This window comes from Ambystoma mexicanum, chromosome 4q (assembly GCF_040938575.1).
Source record: "Ambystoma mexicanum isolate Mex_15411 chromosome 4q, UKY_AmexF1_1, whole genome shotgun sequence".
NCBI lineage: Eukaryota > Metazoa > Chordata > Amphibia > Caudata > Ambystomatidae > Ambystoma > Ambystoma mexicanum.
The window spans coordinates 384,807,047-384,830,385 of NC_090928.1; the positions used below are offsets into that span (position 1 = coordinate 384,807,047).

General features: G+C 52.2%; 1 protein-coding gene across 2 annotated transcripts in view; it reads right to left on the reverse strand.

The window, feature by feature from the left end:
* The window catches only part of AKT3 (AKT serine/threonine kinase 3), a 2,870,184-nt gene that overhangs the window by 2,097,715 nt on the left and 749,130 nt on the right, over positions 1-23,339 (reverse strand). The window lies entirely within an intron of this gene.

Genomic DNA, 23,339 nt, shown 5'->3' on the forward strand with positions numbered 1-23,339 from the left:
AGGAAGAAAGATTTCTTGATTAGGGCATTTACTTGTGGCTCTAGAGTGAGTTTGTTGTCCATCAGTACTCCCAGGTTTTTTTTTAATTTGTAAGGTTTCATACATATTGTTTGTTCTGTTCCGCCCCGCGCATCGCCCATCAGTCCTTTTCTATCGCCGGGTCAAAGACCCATTAGCAATAACAGAGGAACCTTATTAGAGGGGACGGCGGGCGGCCGTATGGAGGAAAGGGGACTATGGACTAGCAGTAAGGTGGTCACTACGGTGAGTAACCTGGTAATACTCCTACGTCCCGTCCCCTTTCCTCCATACTTGTGGGAGATTCCCAAGCACTCTTTACAGGAACTACGGGTGGATGGAAATACCCCTTACTGAAACAGGTTCTTCAGCACAGCCTGACCAAACTGAGCGTCAGCTCTAGAGCTCATGTCGAGACAGTAATGCTTACAGAAAGCAGATGGGGAGGCCCAAGTAGCTGCCCTAGCGATGGACTCCCAGGGAACATATTTCTGAAAAGCAACCGCGGCTGCCTTGCCCCGCACCAGGTGTGCATGGATACCTTTAGGAGGTTTCAGCCTTTGGACAGTGAAAGACTCCGTGATGCAGGCGGCAATCCACCTGGAAATAGTTGCGTAAAACGCCGGCTTGCCCTGAGGGTTACCGAAAGTCCCAAAAAGTTGAGAAGAACTCCTAAGGTCGGAAGTCTTGTCCAGGTAGAATTTAAGAGCTCTTCGGACATCAAGACAGTGTAGAACTCTTTCAGCCCCTGAGGCAGGGTTCGGAAAAAAGACCGGAGGGGAGATCGACTGATTCAGATGGAATTCGGTCACTACCTTCGGTAGGCAAGCTGGGTTTGTCTGAAGGACTACCTTGTCCTTGTGAAAGACCAAGAAAGGATGCTCCACCGACAATGCCTGGAGCTCACTCACTCTCCTCGCTGACGTAACGGCGACCAGAAAGGACACTTTCCAAGACAAGTACTTGAGGTCTACCGTAGCCATTGGTTCAAAGGGTTTATGGCACAGCGCCATCAGGACTACATTTAGGTCCCATGGCGGGTGCGGATTACGAACCGGAGGGTAGAGGCGTGTCAAGCCAGCAAAATGCCTCTTAAGCACTGGGTTAGAGAATAAGAACACAGGTCTGTAGAAAGGCAAGCGGAAACCGCTGAGAGAAGTCCTGCATGACAGAACATGAACCATTGACTCTGCTAGGGAGGATACGAAGGACAGCACTGTGTCAATCGTGGCCACCCTCGGATCAAACCTCTTCTCCAAACACCAATGACAGAACCTGAGCCATTTACTCCTGTATTGAGATCTGGTCGAGGGTTTCCTGGCTGCCTGGATAATGCGCATGTTATCCGCAGACAAACTGAGATGCTCTAAAGACTTGAACCCAGGCACCATGCCGCCAAGCTGAGCGATTGTGGGGAGGGGTGCCACATCTGTTGTTCCCCTTGGTGAAGAAGATCGGGAGTTACTGGTAACCTGATCGGCGGATACACCGACAGATGTTGAAGTTGTGAGAACCAAAACCTGGCCGGCCACCATGGGGCTATCAGTAGAAGGGAACAGTTCACAGAGTTCTTCAACTTCCAAATTGCTCGATGAACTAGAGGCGGGAAGGCGCAAGCTCTCATGTTGTGCCATGGAATCTCGAGAGCATCTCCCAGAGAGGAGGCTCCCAGCCCCCCTCTGGAGGCATACTGAGGAAGCTTCTTTTTTACCGCCGTAGCGAAGAGCTCCACCTCCGGTGTGCCCCAACGCGAGAAAATCCATGAGAGGACCTCTGCCTTCAACTCGCACTCGTAGCTGACCACTGTCCGCCGGCTGAGGGCATCCGCTGTGACATTCAGTTGGCCCAGGATGTGCACTGCAAGCCGCCAGACACCATGAAGCACAGCCCACTCCCAAATCTGGATGGACAGGTCCACGAAGGGGGGGGGGGGAGACTTCGTTCCCCCTTGCTCGTTTATGTAATACATTGATACCACATTGTCAACAAGGTGGTCCGCATAAGAACGAACAATGAGCGGTCTGAACGCCCTGAGCGCTAGGAAGATCGCCATAAGTGGCAAATGATTTATGTGCAGGAGCTTGTCCTGAGGCGACCAGAGGTCCGAGACCTGAAAAAGATCTAATGTCGCACCCCACCCAAGGAGGGAGGAGTCTGTCGTGATCGTCACCGTGGGGACTGGGTCCTGAAACCCTGCGCCCCCAGACAGATTGCTGAGAGATGACCACCAATCCAGGTCCACTCTCATGGAATCCGGAATTATTATCTGCATGGAATCCGGATCCACTGCCTGACGCCATGAATTCCGAAGAGCCATCTGGGTCCGTCTCATTTTGAGACGAGGAGGAGGAAGAGCCAGTACACACGAGGCCATGAGGCCCAGAAGCCTCTGGAACCACCAGGCCGACATGCTCTCCGACTGCGCAAACATCTGACACGTGGCCAACAGATCCGCCATTCTGTCCCCGGTCAGATACACTCTGCAGTCGATCATGTTCCAACGAAAACCCAGGAAGATCAGGTCCTGTGAGACCGTCATGGAGGATTGCCGCCAGTTCACCGACAGCCCAAGATATAACAGGAGCTGAAGGAGAGATTGGAGGTTGCCCGCTGCTGCCAACGGACAAGGGCTGCGGAAGAGCCAGTCCAAATAAGGATACCCTGGAGACGAAGATAGGCCGCAATCCCCGACATCATCTTCGTGAAGACACGCGGCGCCGAGCTGAGGCCAAAAGGAAGCACCCGAAACTGGAAGTGCTTCTCTACCAAAGAGAAGCGGAGGTATCTCCTGTGTGGACTCCAAATCAGGATATGCATGTACGCATCCTGAAGATCCACCACGCTGAGCCAATCGCCTATCTGCAAAGAGGAGCGAATCTGGCCAGGCGTGATCATCTTGAATTTCTCTTGGGGTAGGAAAAGATTGAACTGGGAAAGGGCTAGGATAGTGCGCAGGCCAGCCTGGTTGGGTTTGGGCACCGTAAACAGCCGGGAGTAGAAGCCCTCCCCTCGCTCCCCAAGGAGAACGGGTTCCACAGCTATGATGTCCAGAAGTTTCTGAACCTCGGCCTTGAGGGCGGGTGAGCCGGACAGCTGAAAAGGAGCGTTGAGGGGTGGGATAAGGGGGTAAAGGTAAGCGGAAGCCCGCTCGAGCAACTGACCAGATGCATCTGTCTTCTGTGATGGTCTGCCACGCCTCCCAATGAAACGCAATGTGTCCTCCCACCGGGGTCTCGTGCGAGCGCGGAAAACCCTCATTTGGCAGGCTTATCGGTGGCAGTGCCACCTGAACCTGCTGAGGAGGCTGAGGAGCGGGAGAAAAACCGCGTACGCTGTTTTCTACGGTGGTTATTCCCCGTAGGAGTATCCACTCTGCGAGATTTGCGGTCGAGGAAGCCCATAAACCCAGAGGAAGGTAGACTTTGCGACAACGGTCTCTGGGATTTGAAAGGAGCTTGAACCAGAACAGACAATGATAAAGCCGTCTGAGTGCTATCCTTGGTTTTGGTGAGCTCTACATCAGAAGAATGAAAAAGCTCCTTACCATCGAATGGAAGGTCCAACACCTTGTCTTGCACTTCCTTAGAAAAGTTAGTGCCATGCAGCCACGCCTGCCGTGAGGTATCAACCCCAAGCATCAGGCCCCGAGCCGAGGTGTCTACGTGATGAGCCGCAGCCTCCAGGAGATCCTGGGCCAAGACCCTGGCATCGGAAAGGCCTCCAATGAAATCTTCCAGATTCTCGACCGGGATGTGCTCCTCAAACTCTGACAGACCTTTCCACATCCGCATGTTAGCTCCCGCCAATATCAATTCGGCGTTGGCCTGCCTGAGCTGCAAGGCCGAGTTGGCAAAGATTTTCCTCCCGAGGGAGTCGAGGAGCTTGTCCTCCTTTCCCAGAACCTGAGTAGCCGTCGTAGAAAAGGATGTTGCAGGCCTGGACTTCAAGGTGGCCGCAGCCACCACAGTGGAGGAGGGAAGCGGACAAGACGACAGGGCCACCTCTTCTGAAGAATGCAGCCTGTACCTCGCGTCAATCTTTTTATTGACAAAAAGTCCCGAGTGTGGCTTTTCCCAGACTCTTCGGACCTCGGCAGGAACGTCCTTCAGGAACAGGCCGGAACGCTCCAAAGGAGACAGAGTGAACGACCCAGAAAGCATGCCCTCCTGCGGAGCAGGTGCCTCGGGCACCGGAACATCTAAGAAACTCATGTCCAGTACCTGGTCATGAAAGGCTCTGATAGAGCAGGGAAGGTCCTCGTTGTCCTGATCGCCTTGAGGGTCATCTGAAAGGTCAGGATCCTGCTGAGCCGTGTCAGGCACTGCCTTGTCCACTGGGGACAATGGAGGCAAAGGTGGGACAGCAGGGGGGGCACCACGGGCAAGGGAGGCGCCGGCAGAACCACCGGAGGAACAGGTGGAGCCAGAGGCGCCGGTGGACATATCTCCTTGAAAAGCCCTTTGAAATATTCCCTCATGGGGTCGGTGCGTATAAGCGCTTGGAATTTACCGAAAAAGGTATCCTCAGGAGATTGTTTCGGGACCTGAGGAGGCCTCTCATGAGGTGGACAAATCCAGGGACGTAACGGGGAAGGATGCCACACCGGCCCCTCCACCGATGTATCCACATAAATCAAAGGAGCCGCCCCCGCAGGCAACGAAACATTGTGCGGAACAGGCATCTGGGGGTTCCAATTATAAACCGGCCGGTAAGTATGCGCACAAGGGACCTTAGGTTCACCCATGAAACCGAGCCCTACACCAGAAGCCGATGGCGTAGTTGTAGGGGTAGCACCTAAAATGGCCACCATGGTCGTGGCGGGAATGGGCGCCATTTTGACCTCATCTGGGGGGAACTGCGGCACGTGAGGAAGTGAGGCAGGGGTCCCCGTCGATGGATCAGGGGTCTTAACCTTAGCCTTAACATAAGGAACCTCGGCCGAACGGGTACTATGAGGCCTGGAATGTTTTTGTGACATACCAACCGCCAACTGAGCCTTCGAAGGACGGACCTCGGCACTGCCAGTAAAAGAAGAACTTTGCTTCTTTGCCCCCTCAACAGATCTGGTGTCACCAAAAGTGCGGGAACGGTGCGCTTTCACCGACAAAGCCCTGACCGGCCTCTCAGAACTGTTGGTAGCTTTAGCCTCTGTACGAGGGACCTTGGACCCAGGCCCGGTAAAACATCCGTTCGGTAACTACAAGCCCAGCCAAGTCCTCGGGGCGCACACCGGTTTTGTTTTTGAGGGAAGCGGACAGAGGTCTCAGAGCGAACTTTGGTACCCCAGGACTCAGTAGAACTGGGTCTACAAACAGCCCCCACAGGAGGGGCCTCGGAGCGTACTCCGGTGTTCACAGGCCCCTTACGGAGACCCTCTGACAAAACTCTGGTAGAATTATTAGGCTCAACGGGCACCTCAGGGCGAACCCCGGTAACAGAGCGATCAACGTCCCTCCCGGACCGAGAGGAACCCGGGAAAGTATCCCCGGCCAGGGTGCTCTGAAAAGTAAAGAACTTACCGGGTGTTTTTTCTTCTTGTCGAATGCCTGAAAATGCGAAGGAGGAGTTAGTCGGAACACCTCTTCCCACCGCTCCAACCGACGTTGAAGTGCCCGGACCAAAGGGAGTCACAGTAAAAACAGGAGTCCCAACGGTGTTCCGGACCCAAACACTCTAAACAAAGAGGATGAGGATCCGCCCTCACGAAGCGACAGTGACAGGATGAACAATCTGGAAAGTCTAATTTGAAAGACAGATTAGTAAACGAACGCTTGCGAGAGCCAGAGAGGAAAAAAGGGAAGAAAATCTTCCGAGGATGCAAGGGCGTCCGGCCCAGATCGAGCGGAGAAAAGGACTGATGGGCGATGCGGAGCCAAGATGGGCGGGGTTACGGCCGCGTGCCGGACCCCGCGCAGGAAAGAGGAGGGATACATTTTTGAAAAAAATGTGGATGCTTTTTACAAAGTGCTCAGGTCCCATCCCACAGGACAGAGAGATGTCTCACAAGTATGGAGGAAAGGGGACGGGACGTAGGAGTTGGGTCTGTAGTTGCAGAGGTCCTCTACATTTCCTGTTGTATCCTTGAGGAATGGTTTCATGTATGCTGAATTGAAGGCTTGAGGCTCTCTTCTTCTTGAGATTGATTGGTTGTTGACGTTCCTGTAGTATTCCATTGGTGTTTCTTGTGCGAGAATTGATTTCTAGATGTCAGGGGGGCAGGGATGCACGGGGGAGCCAGGTTTGTTGCTTTCATTTACGAGTTTAATGAAAGTCTCCACTGATGTGTGGGAAGTTTCGAAGTTTATTTTGGTCTTCCTTGCATTGGTCAGTGTCTTCAGTGTAGAGGTTGCATGGTCGGTTTTGAATTGTCTGTTGGATGGTCAGGATTTTATTTTTGAAGTGGTCTGCGAGGTCATTGCATAATGTCTTCGATGTTATTTGAGTGTTGTTGCAGCTGGGAGTGTTTTTAATTTAGTTTTAACATTTTAAACAGTTCTTTTCGGCATTTGTTGCTTTGAGGATTCTGTTGTCGTAGTATTTCCTTTTTGCTTTTTGTATTTCCTTTTTGTATGAACAGGTATGTTGCTGAAGTTTAATTTTTTTTCCGCAGTCTTTAGTGATCCTCTGTTCTAGTTTTTGTTTTTTCCTTTTCATGGCGGCTAGTAGTGGGGTGAACCATTTTGCCATTGCTCTTTTGCAGGATGGACTGAAAGGTTTTTCTTTTGCGATCTCATCGATTGTTGTGGTGATCCAGTTGTGAAGTATATCTATTTTAGTGTCTAGGTCAGCTTCGCCAATGGTTGTCGTTTGTGGTTTGGTGATCTCCAGTCGTTCCGTTAAGTTGGAGTTTTTTATGGTTCTCCAGTATCATTTCATGATGATTGGTAGTTTCTGGTTTCCCGGTTATAGGGGAGGGCAGTGTGATTGCGAAAGGGATGATGAGGTGGTCGCTATAGAGGATCTGAATCGGTGGTATTGTGGTAATTAGTTTCCTGTTGGCGAAGATTGTATCAAGTGTATGTCCTGCCGTGTGGGCCAGATGTTGAAGTCTCAGAGGATAATCAGTTGGTTACGCTTGATAGCTAGATTGATGATTGCTTCTATGAAGTGGTCTATGAAGGCTGCATCATACGTTGGTGGTCTGTATATCAGTATGAATTTCAGGTTTGTTCTGGGATTTGTTGATAGACGTACGATTAGGAATTCACATTTGTTGATGCTTAATGGGTCTTGCGCTTTAATTTCCAGGTGTTCCTTGTGGATGATTGCTAGCCCACCACCTCCTTTTGTTTTTCTGTTTACTTGGATGCACTTGAAGGTGTCGGGTAGGCAGTTGAGGGTGATCTTGTAGTTATCTAGCCATGTTTCGGTTACAAAAAGAATGTCAATGCCTCCGTCACTTAGGTCGTAGATTTCGGTGGCGTGTTTGGACATTGATCTTGGGTGGATTAGATTGCAGTGGATCTGTTTGGGGCATATGGTTTGTTTTTTGTTCCCGGTGTTGGTTTGTGGGTGTTCGTTTGGGGTGCTTTTATGTTACCTCCGAGCAGTAAAGGTTCTGTGAAGGCGGCTTCGTTGTTGAATTGGTCCGAGAGATTGATAATTGGGTCGCTGACTTCTATTGTTTCTTCATCTTTTGTCATTTGGTGTGGGTCTCGATAGAGCCCATCTGTTCTTCTGATGTAGGGATTAAGAGGGTTGTTATCATCACATTATCTTCTCTGGTCCCCTCTTTTTTTCCGTTCTGGTGTTATTTTTATCCATCTGGAAATGTTGGTGTTGTTGGAGTGTCTCGGTTCTTTGGTTGGTGCGAGGTACGGTGTAAGGTACAACGATTTTTCTCTTGTGATGATTGTTCTGTCAATAGAATTATTTTGCAGGGTATGTTATGTATTGAAGGCTTCTTCTGCTGGGGCCGGTTAAGCTTTTGTATCCATGTTATTTGTACCGTGTTCCATTTCTCTCTGTCTGAATCCAATTCTGCGTCGGGTCCTTTTGGTCTTAGTTGGGAGGAGTTGGTCTAGGTGTTAGGTTTATAGGGGCAGTATCCAATTGTGGCGCCTCGTGCCAGGCTATTGTGGATTTTAATCTTCAATTGTTCCGTCTGCTCGTTTCCGAGGGTGTGCCTTTGTTCGGTCAGTTGGGGCTTGGGTCAGTGGGACTTTGCTCCATCATTTGTTTCCAATCCCCTTAAGTTGTTCTGTCTGGAACTTTGAGAGTTGTCTGTTCAGTCAGTTGGGTATGGTGTTCCTCTTATAACGGGAGGGCTGTCCTGGGGGTATTGTACGTTAGGGGGTGGGCGTATGGATAGGGTTTAGGGTGCAGGTAACTGTGGGGGGTTATAATGAATAGGGTTAAGATTTCCCTTCAGGAAATGCACATGAATGCCACCCTTTGTAGTCAACACCCTCCAGACAAGTATTAGTATTTTCTCAACAACCCCCCCCACCACCACCCCCGACCCCCAGAAATATTAGAACCGGAAAAGGTTTCCACTCTGTTAAGAGCACATTTTGACTGTACAAATTGATGCTACGCATGTTACGCACACAAAGAAACAAAAAGGTAGCCAAGGAAGAGCAGCAAGTGGTGTCAGGGAAAAGGGCAAACTGCCTTGGGGGGGGGGGGGCAGGGGGGAGAGAGGGAGTGGGAGAAGGGGCGGGGGAGAGAGAGAGGAAGGGGCGGGGGGAGAGAGAGGAAGGGGCGGGGGGAGAGAGAGGAAGGGCCGGGGAGAGAGAGAGAGGAAGGGCCGGGGAGAGAGAGAGAGGAAGGGCCGGGGAGAGAGAGAGAGGAAGGGCCGGGGAGAGAGAGAGAGAGGAAGGGCCGGGGAGAGAGAGAGAGAGGAAGGGCCGGGGAGAGAGAGAGAGGAAGGGCCGGGGAGAGAGAGAGAGGAAGGGCCGGGGAGAGAGAGAGAGGAAGGGCCGGGGAGAGAGAGAGAGGAAGGGCCGGGGAGAGAGAGAGAGGAAGGGCCAGGGAGAGAGAGAGAGGAAGGGCCAGGGAGAGAGAGAGAGGAAGGGCCGGGGAGAGAGAGAGAGGAAGGGCCGGGGAGAGAGAGAGAGGAAGGGCCGGGGAGAGAGAGAGAGGAAGGGCCGGGGAGAGAGAGAGAGGAAGGGCCGGGGAGAGAGAGAGGAAGGGCCGGGGAGAGAGAGAGGAAGGGCCGGGGAGAAGGGCAGCCTACCACAAAAAGGTATTGGACAAATGTATATATAATAAGTGAAGGGAAACTATTTTCTCTGACCTCCAGTTAGGATTCAGCCCCTCATTAGCAACTATTGAACAATGTTTAAACCTCACCATTCTGAAAGAAAATATTTCCTGCTTGAGGCAAAAACGTTAAGCATTTGTGGACTTCCAGGCCATATTCAATAGGGTTTTTCGTAATCTTCTACGGTTGACTCCAACTGATGTGCACTGATTATTGATTGAGTTATATAAATGAACGTTGTTTTGCATTGTATGGTCCGGAATGACACAGATCACAAAAATGTTCCATTTCTTTGGGGGCCTGGCAAATGAGTAGTTAAAGGGGAACCCCTTTCTTCATCAAGTAAATTTTGACAGGTGGGAATGCCCCCTGCTTCCGCCTTAGTGCTGCCCTCCTTTTGATATGGTTTTCATATAAACCAGATATAAATATAAAATTTATAAAGATAATTTATTTATAATGTATATTTCTTTATATGACAATGCATTACTTACCGTAAAAGCATTTCTGATGGTTGTATCTGCTTAGATTCACATGCTGTGCATAGGTCCGACATCCAGTGGTCACTGCGGAGTATTGCATTTTGTTTTTCGTAGTCGAAAAGGGGACGTCGACAAGGCGTGTCTGTAACACTATCCCTATAGTGACGTGCGTTGTACCCACAATCCCTCACGCGTCGAGGTCCCTCTGTTTGTATTTTTTCTGCCCTGAGGGAGCCTTCTATACGCGAGTGAGTACAGAAAAGAGAGATGTAGAAAGATGTCTATGTTCCTTCCATCCGAGCGGGGAGGAAGGGTGGGCGCATGTGAATCTAAGCAGATACAACCATCAGAAATGCTTTTACGGTAAGTAATGCATTGTCTTCTGATGTTTATTAATCTGCTTAGAATCACATGCTGTGCATAGACTAGCAAGCAGTACCCGGAGTTGGCGGTGGGTTATGAGAAGGGACAGTAGAGAAAAGATGTCTTAATACTGCCTGTCCCACCTGGGAGTCAGATCTAGAGTGTGCATCTAGACAGCAGTGTTTTGTAAAGGTGTGCACAGAACTCCAGGTAGCCGCTTTGCAGATGGACTCAAGGGGAACATTTGCAATGAACGCTATGGAAGCCCCAGTGCCTCGAGTGGAATGTGCTCTTGGCTTGAAGGGTAGTTCTCTCTTAGCAAGAGAGAAACAGAGAGTGATGCATTGAACGATCCATCTAGATCTAGTGGACTTTGAGACTGCATCTCCTTCTCTTCCTGCTGCCACCGAGACAAAGAACTGATTAGTCTTTCTCAGTGGTCTGGTTCTTTCCATGTAGAACATGACAGCTCTGCGTACATCTAGTGTATGCAGGCTTTTTTCTCCCAAGCTGGAAGGGTTTTGAAAGAACGTTGGTAGTTCTATTGACTGGTTTACATGGAATTTCGAGATGAATTTTGGTGCAAACCTTGGGTGTGTGCGTAGAACCACCTTATCCTTGTGAACTGTTACGAAGGGGTCTAGGACAGAAAGAGCCTGTTGTTCACTTACTCTCCTAATGGAGGTGATAGCTATTAGGAAAGCAGTCTTAAGAGTGAGGTCTTTAAGAGTTGCCTTGTGCATGGGTTCAAAAGGAGGGCCCATGAGTCTAGAAAGTACCACATTTAAGTCCCATCCGGGAGCTGGGTTAGCTATCGAAGGGTGTATTCTCTTTACCCCCCCCCCCATGAAGGCCTTGATAACTGGTATCTTCCACCAAAACACTTTAAGTTGGGAAGTGGTGTATGCAGAAAGTGCCGCCAGGTGTACTTTAATGGAATTGAACACTAGACCTGAATCCAGTAAATGGGTCAAGTACAGAACAATGTTTGTGGGAGAGCAGTCAACCGGGTCTTTTCCACTTGCTAGAATAGCAGTGGCGAGTATTAGGTTTTCTGGCTCCATACATACATCTCTGCGGGAGTTGTAGATGTCCAAATTCTATGATCTCAGGAGCCAGGCTGCTAAGTTCATGGTCTGAGGGCATGGATGCAGTGTCCTGCCCTTGTCCTGTGACAGCATGTTGTACGGGCAGGGAAGTTTCACTGGGGGAGATAGGGACATCTCCATCAAGTGAGCGAACCATGGCTGCCGGGCCCACATTGGGGCCACTAGTATCATGGTAACCTGCTCCTGGTGCATCTTGTGCACCACCTTGTTGAGAAGGGGAGTCGGGGGAAAGGCGTAAACAAATTTCCCTGACCATTGAATCGACAGACCGTTCTCCTTGGACTGGTTCTGGGGGTACCTGGAGGCGTAACTGTGGCATTGTGAGTTCTCCAGAGTTGCGAACAGGTCTATTTCCGGGAATCCCCATTGCGTGAAGACATCTAAGACGATGTCTTCGTGCAATTGCCATTCGTACTCTTCGGGCAGGGGGAAGTCTCTGCTGAGTTCGTCTGCCAGCAGATTGAGTTCCCCTGGTACGTGTTGTGACAGTAGGAACATGTTGTGTTTGAGAGCCCACTTCCATATATTCTGGGACAGCTTGGACAGTCCTGTAGAGTGGGTTCCCCCCTGCTTGTTGATGTAGTACATGGCTGTGGTGCTGCCTGTAAGGACCATCACTGTCTTCCCTTGTAGGTGTTCCTGGAAGGCTTTTAGTGCTTTGAACACCGCCAGTAGCTCCAGTAGGTTTATGTGCTTGGATGCTACTTTCGGAGTCCACACTCCGTGAGCAGTTTGATGGGATAGGTGAGCCCCCCCATCCTGTGAGGGATGCGTCCGTGGTTAGAGTGGCCTCCACCGCGGGTGTGGCAAAGGGTTTCCCTATTATCAGGTTTTCCTTTGTCCACCACCGTAGCGAGAGAACCAAGGCTTGCGAGACCACCACTAGATCGTCCCATTGTCCGCTGGCATGACACCACTGGCTGTTGAGCCACTCTTGCATTGGGCGCAGGCACGCGTGAGGTACCAAATAAATACACAACGCCATCATACCTAGCAATCGCATCGCTTTGCGCACCGTCACCTCTCGACCTGCCACATATTGGGGGATCTGAAACAGCATGTTTTGGACCCTCTCGGAGGGGAAGACGAGGCCGTCCTTTGTTCGAATTAGAGCCCCTAGGAATTGTTTGACTTGGCTGGGGTCTAAGCTGGACTTGTTGATGGAGAAGCCCAGTTGGAACAAAAGGTCTACAGTCTTTTGGGTGTTTGAGAAGCATGTCTCGTAAGAATCCCCTGTTATGAGCCAGTCGTCGAGGTAAGGGTATACTGGGATGGATAACCTGCGCAAGTGGGCCGCTGCCACTGCCAGTACTTTCGTGAATACCCTTGGTGCAGATGCTATGCCGAAGGGTAGCACTCTGAACTGGTAGTTTTTGCCCTCTATCATGAACCTGAGGTATTTTCTGTGCGCTGGCAACATTAAAATATGAAAGTATGCATCTTTCATGTCCAGTGTTGTCATGTTATCTCCCTGTGATAGCAGTGGGATCACTTCCTGTAAGGTCACCATACGAAACTTCTGGGGTTTGACAAACTTGTTCGCTGGGCGCAGATCTAATACAGGGCGCATGGTTAGATCCTTTTTGGGTACAAGGAAGTACATTGAATAAATACCTTCCATTACCTGAGATAGAGGCACGACCTCTATGGCTCCTTTTTCCAGCAGTTGGTCCACTTCTTGGAGAAGGATGGCGAGGTGTTCTGGTGTCATGCGGCGTCCCCTCGGGGGTCTGTATGTTGGGGAACTGTTGACCTCTATACAGTAGCCGCGGGCTACGGTGGAAAGTACCCAGCGGTCTGATGTTATTCCCTCCCATGCTGGAAGAAAGGATGTTAACCGGCCCCCGACCGGCGTTGCATGGGAGGGGACGCGAATCTTCGCGTCACTTGGTGGTGTTGTTGGCTTGGGAGCCTCTGGGGGTGGAACCCCGGCCTCTTCCCTTGCCACGACAATGACCCCTCTGATTGTACTGGCCGCTATTACTCTGGTAGTTGCTGGCAGAGTACTGTTGTTGTTGGTGGTGGTTTTGTTGCTGGCATTGTCCACGAAAAAAGCGCTCATTACCAAATCCCCGCCTATTAGGGGTTTAGAAATTTGGTCTAAGGTCTTTATTGCATCAAATTCTTTCTTCGCGTTCTCCAGCGCGTCACCCACTGCTCTCCCAAAGAGGTTGGACTCCTCTATGGGTTTATTAAAAAGGGACGCTGTGTTTCCGCCTTAAATCCGGAATTGCGAAGCCAGACGTGACGCTTCAGTAAAATTCCTTGTACCAAAGTGCGGCCAGGCGTCTCAGCTGCATCGAGGGTATTCTTGACGATGCTTTGATTGACCAGAGAGCCCTCGTTAACTGTAGCCAGTAAACGAGTCCTTAGGGGTTCGGGAGCTTCTTCGATGTCCTGTCTGAGCTTAACCCATTGAGCATCGGGGTAGCTTGCCAATAGGGTATTATTATTGGCGATTCTGGTAGAGAATGCTGCAGAGGTGGTGATTCTCTTGGCTAGGGCATACAGCTTCTTCCCCTCTTTATCTGGGGGTGCCTCGCTAGTAGATAGTGGGACTCCTGCCCTTTTCCTGGTGTTGGTCACGACCAGGGAGTCCGGGATTGAGTGACCCTTAATATATAATGGGTCTGATTGAGAGGGAGAGAACAGTTTCTCAATCCTCGGATTGACCCCTCTCACCAATGCAGGAGTGGAAAGAGAAGGTGTAATACGTCTCTTAACTGAGGCAAGGATAGGTATAACCTGGCTAGTGGGGGGTTTTTCATTGATAATCCTCTCCACAAAATCGGTGTCTGGGGTGACGTCCCCAGTTTCAATTTCGAAATGTGCTGCTGCCTTCTTCAGCAGTGAATTGAAGGTGGGTTGATCATCGACAGGCGAAGGGTTCCTGACTGGTGTAGTTTCAGTAGACCTGATGACTATACTGTTACTGCCTGTGTCAGTCGACCTAGCCGGTGACTGCCAGGGATTTTGGTCGCCCTCGCCTGTGTCTTCCTGGAATCCTTCCTCATATAGGTTAGTTTCCTCGTGAAAACCTTCCTCTTCTTGTTGGTCCTCAACATAGGTGAACTCATCTTCCTCTTGGAAGAAGGTGTCTTCCTCAGTGGGATTGTAAGAGTTTATGTCCTCCTGTATGGGGTTATAAAACTTCTGGTATTTAGCCCTTGGACTCTCAAGGGGTGCCTCCCTTGGTCTCTTGGGTGCCCGGTCTTCTGGGATGGACATGAACCTATCTAGCTTGTCCATACAGGTCTGGAACCTTTCAAAGGTCCACTGAGGTCGGCCAGGACGGTCTGGGAAAGAAAAGGGGGTTTCTTCCTCCTGTAATTGTCTGGTTCTGTCCCATAACGTCGAAGAAAGAGAGCCTTCGCCTTCTGAGTAGCCTTCTTGCTGGCTAGGGCCTTCTGTCGGCGTCGGGAACTGGCCTGATCTGTTTTCCGGTGCCTTCGGCGTATCTTTGGCCTTGTGCGCGGTTTTCTGCGTTTCACTCGCCGTACATCTTTGGCCGTCCTTAGATGCTATGCGCGCGAGGCTTTCGGCGATCATTCTCTCTTCCGAGGGATCGGCCGCCGTCGCGCTATGGAGCGCCGAGTCCTTGTTGGCAACGTGAGCGCTCTTGCGATGCGCGTCGCCGGAAATTTTGGTGTTAGCGCCCTTATTTTTAGAGTGCCCAGTCGCCTGTCGCCGAAGCGGTGGCGGGGAGGGCTGACAACCCTTACGGTCGGTGGAAGACGTCGGTGGGCCCGGCGTCCCAGTTGGCGCTATGGCTGTCTTTGTCGAATCTGTGCCTCGGGGTATGTGCTTTGGTGTTTTTCTGTGTGCGTCCTTGTCGCCGGGGTGTTCATCCCCATAAGCTGGGCAGGAGCCGGGCTTGTCGGGGCCGGGGACGGACGACGAGGAGCGTGAACGCTCCTTTGAGAGGTCTACAGCCTCCGTTACGGGGGCCGTGTAGTCGCTGTCCTCGTCACACTCGGCGGCGGCGGGCGAGGAGTCAGGCCTAGACATGGCGTAGGCCGCCCACCTTTTGACCCTGCGGTCCTTTAGAGTTTTGGGCTTTAGTAATTTACAGGCCGCACAGCCGTCCTCCTGGTGATCAAGGGGTAAGCAACGGTTGCACCGTTTGTGCTTATCCTTCGAGGTATATTTACCCTTGCAAAGCGGGAAAAACCTAAATGGCGTCCTCTCCATAGCTGAGGGTAATAGGTGTGACTACGACCTCGAAAGAGAGGGAGGGGAAAGAGAAAGGCATTCTTAAAGAAAAGAAAGACCACAAAGCCCCACTCTCCCTACTGTGTATGGCCGGCGAGGCCAGGCCACGTGTTCGGCAGCGCCGAAGGATCTCCTCCGCTCGTCCTTCCGTCGAAGATCTTGCTCGGCGGAGAAAAGGCTCTGCGTCGAGGGAGGGATCTACGTTATTGATATTAATAACAAACGACCAAAGGTCGAAGAAACTATTTGGCAATGTCTCTCGAGGAGCTCCGCATAAAGGCGACCAGTAGCTGGGCGGAAAAAAACAATCTGAGGGATCTCGACGCGTGAGGGATTGTGGGTACAACGCACGTCACTATAGGGATAGTGTTACAGACACGCCTTGTCGACGTCCCCTTTTCGACTACGAAAAACAAAATGCAATACTCCGTAGTGCCACTGGATGTCGGACCTATGCACAGCATGTGATTCTAAACAGATTAACAAACATCAGAACAAGTGGTTACGTAGTTTGATAAGAAAAAAGGATATAAAGTGATATAAACTTTATATTAAAATGATCTAATTTGAATATAAAATGTCTATAAAATGTGGCTGGGAGCAGCGTGTGCGCGCCGCTGGTTGAGGGAGAAGTGAGTTGTGAAGAGTGAGACTAAATGTTGAGGTTTGTTGTGTTAACGCGGGAGTGGGTTATTTTAAATAGAAGGAACAAGTTACTTACCTGTAACTGTTGTTCTCCAGCATGGGTCTGGCATGGATTCACATGCTCATGAATATTTCCCGTCGTCAGGCTGGGAATCCTCGGTAAAGAAAAAAATCAGTATCAGTTTCGTTTCTGATCTGTCTTTCGTAGTAATAACCAATCACTGGTCTCTGCGTCATACTGACCACAGCCAATGACTGCCCTCTACCTAAGCACCGCCTCTGGCAGCCATCTTCAGATTTGGAAGCACGTGAAGTGGCAGTATGACCAAGTGAAGAGCCGCAGAGGGGTAGGCGGGAGGGTTCGCATGTGAATCCATGCCAGACCCATGCTGGAGAACAACAGTTACAGGTAAGTAACTTGTTCCTTCTCCAGCATGGGGTCTGGCATGGATTCACATGCTCATGAATAAAGAATACATAGCAGTACACACATGCACAACCACGGGAGGTGGCAAAGGCTCAACATTAAGCAGTACATTAAACTCAACATTAAGCATCTTACCTCCTCACCAGGCTCACCTCAGGCGAACAGGTTGCGCAGCACTGCTTGGCCGACCCTGGACTCCTCCCTGGAATCCCGGTCGACGCAGTAGAATTTCGTGAAGGTGTGCGTCGACCTCCACGTAGCAGCCCTGCATATGTCCAGCAGGGGCACACCAGAAAGAAACGCCGTGGTAGCTGCGATCGCTCTGGTGGAATGGGCTCTCGGACGGCCAGGCAGCGGTCGGTTTGCCAACCGATGACAGTACATGATACAGCCGGAGAGCCATCTGGAAATGGAAGCCTTCAAGAGAGCCTTCCCCTGATTGACAGGTCCAAAGTTCACAAAGAGTTGTGACGTCTTCCGAAAACACTTCGTGCGGTCCACGTAGAACTTCAGCGCTCTAGCCACATCCAGCGAGTGCAAAGTCCTCTCAGCCGGCGACGAAGGCGACGGGAAGAACACAGGCAACACCAAGGGTTCGTTGAGATGGAAGTCCGACGGTACCTTGGGCATGAAGGAGGGGTGCGTCCTGAGCACTACCCTCGTGTCGTGAAAAGTCAAGTACGGGGCCTTGCAGGAAAGGGCCTGGATCTCTCCCACCCGTCGTGCGGAGGTGATGGCCACAAGAAACGCTGTTTTCCATGACAGAAACTTCAACGGGGCCGAGTGCAGAGGCTCGAACGGAGGTCCCATGAGCTTGGTCAGCACCACGTTGAGCTCCCACGCCGGGGCCGGAGCCTTCACCGGCGGGAACGATCTGAACAATCCCTTCATGAACTCTTTCACCAGACGATGAGATCACAAGGACGTCCGGCCCGTGGTTCTGGTGTATCGGGAGATCGCAGCAAGATGAATCTTGATGGACGCGTGTGCCAGTCCAGCTTTGGCCAGCGTCAGCAGGTACGGCAGTACCTGGGGAGCCGTAATCCGTAGAGGGTTAATCTTCTGTGCGTGGCACCAGACAGAGAACCTCTTCCATTTGTGTCCGTAGCATTTAAGAGTCGAGGACGCCCTGGCCTTTGCAAGAACCTCTCTGCAGTCGGCCGGTATGTCGTATCCTCCAAACTCTAGCGCTGCAGGAGCCAGGCCTGCAAGTTCAGCGATTTCGGGTCGTGGTGGAGGATGGCGCCTCCTTCCCTGGAGAGTAGATCCGCGTCCACCGGCAGCTTGATTGGCGGGGACGCTGACAAGTCCAGAAGGTCCGGGAACCATATCTGCCTCGGCCACGCAGGTGCGACGAGGATCATCCTGCACCGTGACCTCTTGAGCTGGTTGACGAGCCGGATTAGCAGTGGCAAAGGAGGGAACGCGTAGAGGAACAGGCCCTCCCAGGGGAACGAGAAAGCATCGCCCATGCTCCTCGCCTGGGGAAACCTGCTGGCGAACCTCCGGCACTTGGAGTTCGTCGCCGTCGCGAACAGGTCGATCTGGGGTGTGCCCCACCGTCGGAAGAGGCGATCCACTAGATCCTGCCGTAGTTCCCACTTGTGGCACGAGCGCAGCTCCCTGCTGAGTGAGTCGGCGATGGTGTTTTTTATCCCTGCCAGATGAAACGGCACCAGAAACATAGTTTGGGCGACGGCCCAATGCCACAGGTCCTGCGCCTCCTTGGACAGCGCTGGGGACCTGGTTCCGCCCTGTTTCCTGATGTAAAACATGGTGGTGGTGTTGTTGGTGAAGATCCTCACCACCTTGCCCTTGAGGGACGGAAGGAAGGACCAGAGGGCCCAGAACACTGCACGGAGCTCCAGGACGTTGATATGGAGGGACTTCTCCGTCGGGAGCCAAAGGCCTCTCGCGTGCAGGTTTTCGGTGTGCGCTCCCCACCCTTCCAGGGAGGCATCCGTGGTCACTGTCTCCTGGTGGTCTGGGGTCTGGAAGTCCATGCCCGCCGTCAGATGCGCGCGGTTGCCCCACCACCGGACCGCTCGGCGGAAACTCTCGTCGAGTGTGATCCTCTCCTCAAAGCCGCCCGTCGTTTGGATCCAGCGCGCGTCCAGGAACTCCTGCAACGGGCGCATCCGGAGCCTGCACATGGGAATGAGGTAGATGCAAGAAGACATCATTCCGAGGAGGGACTTGATGGACCTCACCTTGGCCGCGTCGGAAATCAACATCCGCTGTACCTTGCCCAGGATGGACCTGGTCCTTTCCTCCGACGGGGAGGCCAGAAGGGACACTGTGTCGAGCTTCGCTCCCAGAAACAGTGCGTTTTGCGCGGGTACCAGGTGGGACTTGGCGTAGTTCACGGAGAATCCCAGGTCCGTGAGAAGTTGGCCGGTCCTTGCCGTGTGCTCCACGGCGAGCTCCCTCGTCTTGGCTCGGCCCTGGGTGCCGACCGTAGTCCGAAGGGGAGGGCTTTGAACTGGTAGTGACGCCCATGGACCACAAACCTGAGGAATTTTCGGTGCCCCTTTAGGATGGGAATATGGAAGTAGGCATCCTCCAAATCCAACGACGACAGGAAGTCTCCTTCCTCCAGCTGCCCCAAGACGTGCTGGAGGGTGACCATCCGGAACTTCTGCGCCTTGATGAACTTGTTCAGACGTCGCAGGTCTAGGATGGGGCGCCATCCTCCCGTCTTCTTCACGAGGAAGTATCTCGAGTAAACTCCGGAGCCCCGAAGCCTCTTTGGGACGAGTTCGATGGCGCCCTTCCTGAGCATCGCCTTTACCTCCAGGAGAAGCTGAGGGACGTGAAGCTCTTTCCTGGCCACGGGGGGGGACGCGCGGGCACCTTCTTTGAAACTCGAGCCCGTGGCCCCGGGCTAAGGCGTCCAGCACCCAACGGTCGGTGGAGATGGACTCCCACACGCTGACGAAGCTCGCCAGCCGGCCTCCCACCGGGGTGCTTCAGTGGGGGCCCGACCCCACGGCCGGTTCAATCCTGTTTCGACGAGGCTTTGCCGCCTTGACCTCCTTGGCGACGACGGCGGGGTCCGCCAGACTTGCCTCGTCCTCTGTAGGCCTCCTGAGACGACGAGCGGGCCGCTTGACGGTAGGTGGAGAAACCGCCGCCGGAACCTTTGGAGGCGCCCTTGCCCCCGCTGCTCCGAAAGGGCGTCTGTCGTTGCTGCAGAACCCCAAGGGCCCGGGCCGTCTCAGTGTCCGCTTTAATGGCCTGAAGGGAATCGTCCACTGTTTTCCCAAACAGGTTGTTCCCATCGAACGGCATGTCCAGGACTCTGGTCTGTACGTCTTGACGGAAGTCCGTAGCCTTGAGCCATTCACGCCGCCTAAGGCACACGCCGTTGCCCAACTGGCGGAACCCAGTGTCGGCGATGTCCGTCGCAATAGTGATGGCGTGGTCCGACGCCACCTCACCTTCCTGTAGGATCTCCAGGGCATCCGCCCTCTTGTCGTCCGGTAGGAAGTCCAGCAGGGGAGCCAGTTTGTACCATAGCTCCCTGTCGTAGCGGGCCACGATAGCCAAGGCGTTGGCCGCTCTAATCGTCGTCGCTGCAGACGAGATGACCTTGCGTCCCATAGCGTCCAATTTCTTTCCCTCGCCGTCCGGTGGGGAAGTCGATGTGGAGGCCGCACCCCCCCCGCTTTCTTCCTGGCTGCCGCGGAGACGACGGAGTCCGGGGTAGGCTGCGCCCGGAGGCACAGGGGGGCCGCGTCCGGGACCCGGTACTTCTTCTCGTACCGGTCTCTTCTAGCTGGCGTCGTGGAAGGGTTCTTGAGGAGGGCGAGGCCCTCATCCCAAATGTCGTCCAGTAGAGGCACCGCGAGGACCGTCTTCCTCTTGGCCTCGCGCCGTTGATAAAGGAATCCTTCCTTTTTCTTCTCCTCAGGGCAGAGTTGGAAAAGCTCGGATGCCCTGGCGATCATGGAGTGGAACGATCCAATCTCGTCGGGCGGAGAAGCCCTGGTGGGAGGTGACGACGGTAGATCCTCGTCGTATACCTCGTCGTCCGTACCCGTCGCTGCCGTGTCAGTCCCCGTATCATCCCCTCGGGTGGACGGGGAGGAGGGCTGGACGGGGCGCGACGGCTGAAAAGGAGGTGGAGGGTGAATCCTTTTCTTGGGCGGGGGAACACCAGAAGGTCCCGGTTCAGGATCCCCCGACGGGAGAGGTTCCTCCGTCGGCAACGGTAGTCTCGTCCTTATCTCTGAGCATAAGGACTGTATAGCCAACAAAATGGCCGCCGAGTTGTCTTGCGGCGCTGGCAGAGGGGAATCCGACGGGCGATCAGGGGCCCCGTCGGCACCCTCGACGATGTTGTCGTCACCTGCGTCGGGACCCATCCCGACGGGCCGGTCTTCTTCCACGCCAAGGCCGTGGCTTAAGACCTCGATCAGCTCTTCCTCCGAGGTTGAGGCCGAATCTACGACGACGCCCTGCCCCCCCTTTTTCTTCCCCGCCGGGGATTTCACGGGGGTCCTATCGATGGGCACAAAAGAGGACTCCCTCCGAGGTGGCAGGGAGACTCTGAGCCCCGAGGTCGCCACCACTGGTGTAGCCTCCACAGGCTGAGCCAGGGCCGCCGCGACAGTATCGATAGAGGGCTTGGCCGGATGGATCAAGGCCTTCACCACCTTAGGTGCGCTCACCGCCTTATCCTTGAGGGGGGGGGGACACTACCTCGCTCCCCCTCCGATGGGGCCTTCGAGCTCGACCGGGGCCTCTCCAGGAGCTTCGCCGGGTGCTCGCCTTTCCTCTTACCCGACCCAGAGCGTTGGCTCGTGGTTGATGGTGCCGGGGAGGGTGCGCCCTGCCTGGCGCCCGTAGAGCCTGACCGTTCGGCGCTCCCGGTGCCAGCGGACTCGCGGTGCTTGGCCTTGTGTTGGACCCCCGTCGCCGGGGCGTCCTCAAAGGTCTTAGAAGACCGCTCGGATTTCTTCCTCTTCTTCTCGCCTGACGGGCTCTTCCCTTCCAGCGAGTTGGCGAGACGTTGATGGCGGTCCTTCATGGTCCGCTACGACATATTGCCGCAAAACGCACAGTCCTTCTCCACGTGCGTCTTGTCCTCATGTAAGCAGTAGAGACAAAAGGAGTGTTCGTCCTCCTTAAAGACGTTCTGCAGCTGGCATCCAGGGCAGATCCTGAACAGCTTTCCGGGCGTCGAGCTTCCCTTCTCCTGGGCCATGTCCGGGCCTGAGAAGCTTCTGGAGTCCTCCAAAAGCGTAGCTCGACGAAATCTTCACCCTTGAGGGGCGCAGACGAATCCGACACGGGTCCCCGTTGATCGGATGGAGAGTCGGTGGAGCTTGAGGCTCTTTTGACCGAAAAAAACGAAGTTTTTGAGAAAAAACGTGAAAAAATAGCACTAACGCTCGAGAGCAATAGCACGAGGATCCCAACACAAACGTGCGGTAAAAATCTGAAGATGGCTGCCAGAGGCGGTGCTTAAGTAGAGGGCAGTCATTGGCTGTGGTCAGTATGACGCAGAGACCAGTGATTGGTTATTACTACGAAAGACAGATCAGAAACGAAACTGATACTGATTTTTTTCTTTACCGAGGATTCCCAGCCTGACGACGGGGAATATTCATGAGCATGTGAATCCATGCCAGACCCCATGCTGGAGAACTGCTGTTACAATTTTACATAGTTTGAATATAAATCTAGGCACAATAGCTGACGTTATAATTTTATAACACTTTATCAAGATTTAATATAAAAAGGATGTTGTGTTTTTAAGGCACGCCATTATAATTTTAAGATGTAAAGGAGAGGCGTGAGCTATAAATAGGTCTGGAAGGATTTGAGCATTTTAAAGTGAATGAAAACTAAATATAAAATGTGACAAAAAAGTGTTTATTAGGGGTTGAGCCGGGGGCAGGCATGTCAACTTATAGAGTGGGCATGAAACCATTGAAAATATAGAATGATAGAGCAGAGCTATGGATATAATAAAAATAGTAAGTTTTAGAGCAGGAATAAAAAATATAGCAACTGTTACTAAAACTTTCTAACCCTAGAGGTTGGCAAAAAAAAAAAGCCAAAGGGTACTTTAAAAGCTGGAAGTTTTTTTGGCAGTGTGAAGTGTAGTTTTACAGTGCCAAGACATGAGACTATAGCAACAGACTTCTGCGCAGGCCAGCTAACCCGAAGGGTTTAAAAAAAATAATAAGTGGAGATCTAATGCTGGGCAATGTTTCATGGGTGCAAAACAGCCCTGTGCAGTCGGAAACAAAATGAAAGCATGCTTTCTGGTAGTGCATGTTTGTCATTTTAAAAACACAATGTCCACAAAAACACCACTTCATGCCCCATAGGCAGGCATGAAACCTTTGAAAATATATGACAAAGCAGAGCTATAGCTTGAATAAAAATATGGAATATTTTCTGCTAACATTATGCTTGATAAAGTGAAAAGGGTAAAAAACAAAATGAAGAGTAAGGTTTAGGTTCCAGATAATGCTTACCATTTTAAGAACAGTGCAGCCAGAAACAAAATGACAGAGCAAGGGTTGGTTTCACAGAGCCTAGACATAAGTTGAAACTAATAGATCCTGACAATACTTGGTGCAGTTAAAAGACGACCATACAAATGGCCTTGGGTTTGAAAAATGCAGCTTTTTTTTAAATCATATGGCATTCTTTTCAATTTTAAAACAGTGTGTGCTATACCTGAAAACAATACTTCTACACATGTGGCTGCCATGGTTACACAACAGCTGAGAGCGTGTTTTATCTATGAAGCTGCCATCAGCTTTGAATGGGTCAAAGTTTGCTGTGTCACTTAGCTGGTCGGCTGTGCTGTAGCACAGGCAGAAGAATGATGCAATGCTGAAACTGACTTTGCAAAAAAA